We start from the raw sequence: 10,205 nt of genomic DNA on the forward strand, positions 1-10,205 counted from the left end.
CGATGTCATGGTCCTCTTTGAGAATGAAGGACTAACAACAATTAATCCAGCAATTAAGCACTTGCTCTGTGTCTGATACTTTTCACAGTTCAGGGGATAAAAAGACTGAAACTAAACAGTCTCCAGACTCAACAAGATCCTATTTCCATTGAGGGAACAATGTGTACACATTGAAGTTTATACACAATATTTACAAATTAAATATAAGTTAATTTTGAGGAAGAGGAACTTGGAGGACTAGGAAAGGTCTCATGTGGAACACATCCACTGAGTCAAGTATTGAAGGAACACTAAGAATGTAAAGAGAGAGGGGGAAGGTAGAAGTACATTGCAGGCCTGGGGATGAGCACTAAGATGGGAGACACAATAATATGTCTAAAGAATAGCAAGTGGCTCAGTTTAGATGGAGCATAGAGTATATAAAGAATGGGTAGGAAAGGGGCTAGAGATAGATTGTGAATGGTTTTAAGAGCCAAAACCAGGCAACCACATTTTTTATCCAAGAGACAATAGGGAGTTCGTGGAGGTTTTTTAGGGGAACAGGGAGTTGAGGCACAGCCAGTACTATCTTTTAGGAATTGAGATCCTTTGGTAGCTGTGTCGGGGCATGGATGGCAAAGGAGAGAGACAGGAGACAGAGAATGCTTCTTGATGTTCATGGGAATCTGCAAGTAGTATTTCTGCCTGGAGCCAGTGACCAGCCTGGGGCTTTTCAGAATATTTTGCTGCATCTCTCTGGACAATCCTTTGTTGGAGTGTACTTAGAACTCCTGAGAACAAAACTAGAAAGCAGCTCCTACATAGTTGACAGAACCACAGTAAATCCCTGGGGGCCACCACTAACAGCCTTGGTTTATTTTTCTAAGGGCTGCCTTTCACAGAATCTTATTTCTAGAGCATGGACCATATCTCCAGGGATAAACAGAAACTCCAGACATTTCTGAGAGAGTGGGGAATACTTCCATGTTGTTTCAATGTCCTTTGTGTAAAATAAACTGTCTGTTGCTTTCTGGGGAGAGGGTCAATGACTTGGCTCTTTTGGTCATCCCTACAACCTTCAATCCAATTTCTTCTGTTTTTTCTCCTTTTCTTAGATGTGTGGATCAGAACTAAACTAGCTTAGAGGACTCCTTTCTCTGTGACTCACTCAGCATCTCAAAGCCATGTCGAGAATTAGCAGTCCTCAAATCAAATATACATAAATATATGCATGTACACTGTGTATATAGTGACATATATGTACATACTTATGTGACATGGAGCTTAGGATAAATCAGGATAAGTTTCTCCTGTGAGAAACAAAACCAGGGGAGGCTAGGTGGCACAGTGGATATAGCACTGGCACTGGAGTCAAGACAACCTGAGTTCAAATATGACCTCAGACACTTGACACTTACTAGCTGTATGACCATGGGAAAGTCACTTAACCCTCATTGCCCTGCCCTCCCCCTGAAAAAAAATTACAAATATGTGACAAACCTCAGAATGAAAATAAAAAAGAAACAAAACCAAACACGACCAGATAACAGGACATATTGAAGAATCAAGGGACTATTAAGGTTTAAATTGACCAACTAGACATCAGGAGTGACATACCTAAGAAGCATGGGGAGATAAAATTCTACAGCAGGAAAGTAAATTAGGTGTGGCTACTACCTGACCTGAGCTAGGAGACAGAGATAACCCCAACACCCTATTTAAAATATAAATCATGGAGTTGCACCATGACCATGCTACCTAGCTGCCCCATGGGAAATGGGGCATAATGGAAAATTATGGGAAGAATAGTAGTACCTATCTCACAGAGTTGTTGTGAAGATCAAATTAAATAATGTACTCTACATGTGTTACTAATCTTCAAATGCTATATAAATGCTAGCAATTGTTAGTCAATGTTAATAATAATAATAATCCTTACCAGTGGCTAGCACAGTTGTTTGACTTTCATTCCTGAAGAATGATGTCATGACTTGCAGTGAATTGGATTAAAGTGAGGAAGGGCTATGCAAGGTAATCCAACCTCACTCTTTCCTCCCGAGCCATCTGAGTCCAGTGGCAAGAGAGATATCAAGATGACTGGAGATGGCCCCAGATGTTTTAAGGCTATTGGGCTTAAGTGAACCACCATTTTAAAAAAATCCCCCTAGACCCCCAGGAATATGACAAGCATTCAGGCTTTCCCCACTCCACTGCTAAAGGGAATTTTCCAGTTTTCAAGTGTTCACCCCATCTATCCTCTATAAAAGCTTTTGCCTTCCCTCTGTTCAAGGAGGAGAAAGCCCTCCTCTCTGAGGGGTGAAGTCTTTGACTTCCCACTTGGTCACTTCCCCTAGTGCCAAACAAAGATGACTTTAATTCTAATTGCACAGTGTGCGAGTGTAATTCTTTATTGAGGAATACCTAAGGACCACCACCTCTCACCTGTGACAATATAAATATTTACATATACTACATGATATTGGTTTGGGACATATCAAGGTATTTGGGACTATTAAAGTTTAAACTGGCCAGCTAAACTAAAGGACAGACACACCTTGAGAAGTAAGGGAGATAAGCCCATTTGGCGTGCCTGCTGCCTGATCAGTGCCAGAAGTCTGGACCACCACCTCTCATTCAAGCATTCCCCCACCCCAAAGGGAACTTTCCATTGTCAGGTGGTGAGCATCCCATCTATTATCTATAAAAGCTTTTACCTTTCTCCTGTTCAAGGAGATAGCTATCTCAGAGAATCGTGTCTCTGAACCATCTCCCCTTGAGAGAAGCCTTTGACTTCTCTCTTGGTTGTTTTCTCTAGTGCCTAAATAAAAAATTACTTTATTCTAATTGGATTTGTGTGAAAGAAGATATAATTCTTTAAAGAGGAATACCTAAGGACCACACCACCACCAATTTCCCCCCATGTGAAACTATACACACACACACACGTGTGTATATATACACACACACACATATATATATATATATATATATACATATACACATACACACACACATATATACATATACATACAGATTCAAGATACTGTGCTAAGCAGGGCAGCTAGGTAGCACAGTGGATAGAGCACTATCCCTGAATTTGGAGGACCTGAAGTAAAATCTCACCCCAGACACTTTTTAGCTGTGTGACCCTGGGAAAGTCACTTAAGCCCAATAGCCTTAAAACATCTGGGGCCATCTCCAGTCATCTTGATATCTGTCTTGCCACTGGACTCAGATGGCTCGGGAGGAAAGAGTGAGGTTGGATTACCTTGCATAGCCCTTCCTCACTTTAATCCAATTCACTGCAAGTCATGACATCGCCTTGATGCCATGGTCTTCTTCAGGAATGAAAGTCAAACAACTGTGCTAGCCACTGGTAAGGATTATTATTATTATTATTATTATTATTATTATTATTATTATTATTATTAACATTGACTAACAATTGCTAGCATTTATATAGCATTTGAAGATTAGTAAAACATGTAGAGTACATTATTTAATTTGATCTTCACAGCAACTCTGTGAGATAGGTACTACTATTCTTCCCATAATTTTCCATTATGCCCCATTTCCCATGGGGCAGCTAGGTAGCATGGTCATGGTACAACTCCATGATTTATATTTTAAATAGGATGTCATTATATTCATACAGGCTGCTTGGTGGTATATTTGATGGAGTGCCAGACCTGGGGTGAGGAAGACCTGAGTTCAAATCCAACCTCAAAAACTTACTAGCTGACTGACGCTAGGCAAGTCACAACTTCTGTTTGTTTCAATTTCCTCATTGGTAAAATGGAGATAATAATAGTACTTACCTCTCAGGGTTGTTGTGAGGATCAAATGAGATAATAATTGTAAAATATTTAGCACAGTGCCTGGCACATAGTAAGCACTATATAAATGTTTACTATTTTTATTATTATTTTACAGGTGAGGAAATTGAGAAGTTAAGTGAATTAGTCAAGGTCTCACAGCCAGTATATGCCTGAGACAAGATTCAAACTCAGGTCTTCCTAACTCAAAGTCCAACACTCTATCCAGTGCACCATCTGTGCTGGAAATGTGCACAAAATATCTACACACACAGAGGTTCCAAAATATTTACACACATCATAGCTTATACTGTACACATACACACACCATGGCATATCTATAGCTAGCTAGCTAGCTAGATACATACATACATACATACATACAGTGGTAAAAATTAGTGAACTCTCCATAGGCAGTTTTTGAAGGACCTCCCCTTTTGGGGAAGGAAAGATTGAACGCTCCCTGAAGGGAGGCGGAGAGTGCTTCTAGAACACTAGGCTGCTTCTGGAATGCTAGGTGTCTTCCGGGACTCAGCCCTTTTCGTGCTTGGCCCTTGTGGTGGTGGTGGTGGTGGTGGCGGTGCATGTTTGCTCTATCTCTGGTGGCTGCTGTTCTGGAGCCATGAGTAACTGTAAACTTCCAGGTGTGGGTGAGTTAATTATGGAAACCCCTAAATTCCTTTGAACTAGCTTAATTGGAAATGGTCTGAGGATAGTATAGGTTAAGCTTAGAGTTAAGAATATTTATCTGTATTTCTATTTTCCTATTTCCTTATCTTTGATTTTTATTAGTTTCACCTTTTTTGTTTAATTCCCAAGTAATAAAATCTGATCCTTTTGTGAACTAAAGCTTAAAGGCTCCTTTCTTATTGGCCTGGGAGAAATATCTAAAAAGGGCAGTTCAGAGGGGAGAGTGAACCTAAAAGGTCCCTCATATTTCTGGGACCCCACTATTAAGGTGAGTCACCCAAATAACACTCCATATATCAAATTTTGGCCCTCACAATACATACATACATACACATAGATACATAGATGTCATGGTGTTTGGCTACAAGGAACATAAGAGTAGGAACTATAGAATGATTAGACATAGAGAAGAGTACATGAGTTGCTTTTATGATGGGATATTTACTTCAAAAATCTGCAATATCAGAAGCCTAAATATTTCTCTTCACACCTTGGGGGACATTCTCCCTTTATCTCACCACTATACCTGGGGAGAATAAGTTTAATACACTTTCTATATAGCCCTGGTCCCATGAAGTTCACTTCCAAATGCAACAAAGACTGACTGAGGGTTGGGTCACTCTGATTTCCTGCTTCTGATGGACTTGGGAAAACACCAGACTTTGCTCCTCTTCTTTTTACTTCTGATGAGCTCTTGCATAGATTCTAGGCTCTGGACTCCTGTTGGCTTACACAAATGACTTTTGGAAGCTCAGGAGGTCAGAGCTAGCTCCATATCTTTTCACCTAAGAGCAGGAAGGATAGACACAACAGAAAATGAAGCAACAGTGGGGCCATGTACACAGTGACCATATTACAGTGAGCCCCAGGGAGATGTAAAGCCCAATAGCCTCTCCATCCACTGAGAGCTTAGCCCTAGCCTTCTCCAGTCTGAGAAGTCTTAGGGACAAAAGATCAGCCCAGGCTGACAATAGCCTCCTACAAAGCCAATCAACATTCTTATCTCTTCATCACTTGGTTAGAAGAATGTAACCAGCCACAAGACACCCGCCCATTCTCCAAACCAGGGGGGCACTTCTGCCACATCTTATCACATCTTTCTGGAAGCAGGCTTCTCCATGTGGTGGATTTGCATCAGCCTCTGTTATATCGATATAAAGACAGCAATGAGGATAGCTGGCAAGGCAAAGGCAACTTTAGAAATTTTATAATCTAAGCGCCTCATTTTACAAATGAAGAAATAGCATTCTCCTCCCTCCCCCCACAAGTTAAAGTGAGTTGTCCAAGGTCCTACGGGGAGTAAACAGCATAGGCAGAATTTGAATCTAGACTCCCTAACTCTAAATCCTGTGTGAACTCCACTGTGCCAAGTTGTCTCTACTTACTATCTAGCTGGAGATAGGAATACTTGGATATTTCAATGATAACTGATTCCACCAATGTATACTCCCTCCACTAAGGAAGGTTGCAAGCATTTTATGACAATACTCAAGAATTGATCTGGGACAAAGATTGAAGTTAAAATTGTTTGTCCTTCATTCCGAAAGAGGACCATGACATTGGGAGGTGATGTCATGACTTGCACTGAATTGGACTTAAGGGAGGGAGGGCTTTCCAAAGTCATCAACCTTACTCTCTCCTCCAGAGCTACCTGGGTTCAATGGCAAGATATTAATCAGGATGATTGGAGATGGTCCCAGAAGTTTTAAGGCAATTGGGGTTAAGTGACTTACCCAGGGTCACACAGCTAGTAAGTGTCTGAGGTGAGATTTGAACTTAGTTCCTCCCAACTTCAAGGCCAGTACTCTATCCACTGTGCCACTTAGATTTCAAACTTATCAGCCACCTTGGTACTAATCCGCTATCTGGGTAGTGAGGTTGGTCTCTGGACAAACACACATAGATTGCTATTTTCATAGATTCTCTTTTCTCAAAGACTGTCAGTTTGTTAACACCTAGCAGAATGTATGCTTTGTCAGCCTGGCTTTTGAGGACCTAGGATGCCCTCCAAAGCACAGCATAGCACTTGATTAGGACTTATGTGGGAGGTGGACATAAAGAGGGGGTAGCTCAGCAGATAGAGAGCTGGGTCTGAAATCAGGAAGGCCTGAGTTCAAGCTTACTGGCTGTGTGCCCTTCAGCAAGTCACTGTTTGCCTCACTTTCCTCTTTTCTAAAATGATCTGAAGAAGGAAAATGGGATAAAACCCCAAATGGAATCGCAAAGAGCTGGGCATGAATGAAATGACTGAACAATCATGACAAGAGGACATAAAGAGAGTAACATAATAATGAAAAGTTTCATTTCATTTTAAGGGGCAGCTTGGGTGTGGTGGATAGACAGCCAGCTTCAGAACCAGGAAGATCTGAGTTCAAGTAATTCACTTCACTTCTCAGCACTTTGGACAGCTCTCTAAGAGGGAGTTTCCTCCTCTACAGAGGTCCAATCCCTATTTTATCCTATCTGTATTATTTACAAAGGCGACCAGTAAGCTAGGGGCTTAGACCGAGGCTAGAATCAGGAAGGGGGCTCGTGCTTCAGGTGAGTCAATTTAGCTTCACTGTTTCATGAGCATACATTGTTCCAGACCCATGATCCCATAGAAGCTTTGGCCTTGTGTCACAAGAGAAGCCCATGTTTGAGAATAATACAGAGCAATCCCATTCCCTCTACTAGATAAGTTATTAAAATGAATGATTTCCTTTAGTCACATTCTTGTTTGCCTAGTTCCCTCTTAAACTGTAGTTCTGGAACTGCATAATCTAGTTGTCACCTTCCAAGCTAAGCTACAATTAACCAATCAATCAACAAGCATTTATTAAGCACCTACTATGTACCAGGTAGAGCTACAAAATTAAAACAAATGTCAAGAAAAGCCCAAATGGGTCATAAAGAGTTGGACACAACAAAAACCAACTGAACAACAACATTAAGTCATTATATGTAATATAATATTGACATTTTGGCAGTCAACATGGTAGTGACTCATATGTTAAAAAAGTTTACTGATATATTTGTTTTCATATCACCTAAATGCCTCTTGTATCTCTCTCCTTTCCTCCTCCCAGTGAGCCATCCCATACAACAAAAAACTTTTGTTGGCTCATGTTGAGCCAATTGAAGAAGGCAGGTGTTTTTCACATGAACTATTTAAACCAACTCTCCACCATCCGGTTCTTATGCAATTGATTTTTTTGAATCTACATGTAACACTTTATATTTATACTTTGTTAATTTCCACCCTGTTGGCTTTTGTGATTGGTATTACTTTTGATATTTGGAAATGCACCGTGCCCAAGAGAACTTCCTCACTGCAGGCAATGAGCTGTTAATGTGAAGTAGTGTACCTTTGGCCAAATTCCATACTCAGAGACTGTCTGAGCCCAGATGTTGGCCTTATGCCTAGCTGAGGAGTTGGTTCTGTCTCTTTTAATGATGTTAGGTTCAAAGGGAAAGAAAGGCAGAGCAACAGAAAATAAAACATTTAGCAGAGGTGAAATAGCTAATGTGTGAAGCAGTAAACTCAACTAATCTCAGTGCATAAATACTGTGTAGCACACAGAAAGTGTTGGCTATGTTAATAACTGGCATAGTAGCCCCACCCCATGCCAAAGACATGGCCACTGTATCCTAGAGAAATTAGAGTAGAATCAGACTATGAGAGAAAAAAAAAACATATGCTTCAAAAGCTAAAACCTAATAACAGATTGCCAGGTCCAGAGTCAGGAAGACACATCTTCTCCAATTCAAATCTGACCTCAGATGCATCCTACCTGTGTGACCCTGAGCAAGTCACTTAACCTTGTTTTCAGTTCCTTACCTGAAAAATGTCTTGGAGAAGAAAATGGCAAAGTACTTCATTATCTTTGCCAAGAAAACCCCCAATAAGGCTATGAAGAGTTGGACATGACTGAAACAACTGAACAACAATAAAGAGTTTGTTTTGCTTAGAACAAATCTCTCCCTTAATCTCAACTCTCTCCCAATTCCCCTTCTCTCTCTCACATTTGCCTTATCTTTCTCTGTTGAGTGAAATATATTTCTGCACCCAACTTTGTGTATATATTCTTTCCCCCTTTGACCATTTCAGGAGAGAGTGAGATTCAGTCTTTTAGCCTTTTTGCCAAGCTAGCTTTTTAAAGGCTGCTCAAGGTATGGTCAATCTTTCCGTAGTTAGAGACAAGCCACCCTTCTAATCCCATACAAAAAAAAGCCTCCTTTGTCCTACATGGAAGCCATTAGCACTTTGCTATCTTTAATAACCTTACATTTGGCTTCTGTGATTTCATCAGTCAAAAATGAGGGCATGAGGAATCAATCAACCTGCAGTATCCTCATCAATCCCCCTTCTCCCACAAAACATATGCTGTCAGACTCAATTGATGTGTTAGATCCTTTTGCTGACCTATTTTTTATCTCTTTCTCTTTTATTATTTGCTTTAAGGTAAGGACCACTAAGTATGAGAGGTAAGAAAGGTCTATTTGGAAACCAAGGTGATGTAAAAGCAAAACCCACCAATATCTTTTTTTTTTTTTTTGTGAGGCAATTGGGGTTAAGTGACTTGCCCAGGGTCACACAGCTAGTAAGTGTCAAATGTCAAATTGAAGCCGGATTTGAACTCAGGTCCTCCTGAATCCAGGGCTGGTGCTCTATCCACTGCGCCACCTAACTGCCCCCCACCAATATCTTTTAAATTGAGACTCCTGGTATTCCATGAGCCAATGGAGAAAGGAAGAGCAGTGGTATTAGGAATTGTTGCATTTAGGTCCTGCCTTTGACGAGGGCCAATTGTGTAATTTATTTATTCTGTAAATAAAGATTTTTGTACAGTATGTTCTTAAAGTGGGACCTTTAAGCTTTTTGGAATCTTAGTCAATGGGATGGTTTGGTGATGTTTCCCTCATCACTTTTGTTGATAAGCATTTAAACATTTTATCTTTCAGCATCCCAGGGAACTGTCTTTAAGCCTCTAAGTTCTATAAATTGTCCATTGGCAGTTGTGAAAAATTTCTACAACTAGGAGTTCTCTATGCCAAATAATCCAGGTTTGGGCCATTAAAAAAAAAAGAAGATTCCTGGGGTAGCTAGGGGGTGCAGTAGATAAAGCACCGACCCTAGATTCAGGAGGACCTGAGTTCAAAACTGGCCTCAGACACTTGACACTAGCTGTGTGACCCTGGGCAAGTCACTTAACCCTCATTGCCCCGAGGTGGGAAAAAGATTCCTAGAAGTTTAATAACTTTCTTCATGTGGGTTGTTTTGACCACATTTCTCAAAACCTCTGAGATGATCATACTCTGTATCCCACAGTTACCCACAAATGTTCCACTTAATAACAATAATTAGCATTTATGGAGCACATTACAGCTCTTCTCTCATTTGGTCTTCTCAGCAAACCTGGGAGGTAGCTGCTATTATTATCCCCATTTTGCCAATGAGGAAACTGAGGCAAACAGAGGTTAAGTGACTTACTCAGAGTCACAAAGCTAGTGTCTAAAGCAGGATTTGAATTCAGTTCTTCCTGATTCCATGTCTAATGCTTTATCTGCTGCACTACCTAGCTGCCACTATCAGGTTTACATGATCAAGATCTATGACATCCCCCTATCTGATCCTAAACTATCTTTCCATCTCTTCCTTATACCTCCTAAATCTGTTCTTCACCCTTATTATGTCCCCAATCCCCTCCATTCCTTTATCCTCTTTCAAATAAGTAGCAT

This window comes from Dromiciops gliroides, chromosome 1 (assembly GCF_019393635.1).
Source record: "Dromiciops gliroides isolate mDroGli1 chromosome 1, mDroGli1.pri, whole genome shotgun sequence".
Classification (NCBI taxonomy): domain Eukaryota; kingdom Metazoa; phylum Chordata; class Mammalia; order Microbiotheria; family Microbiotheriidae; genus Dromiciops; species Dromiciops gliroides.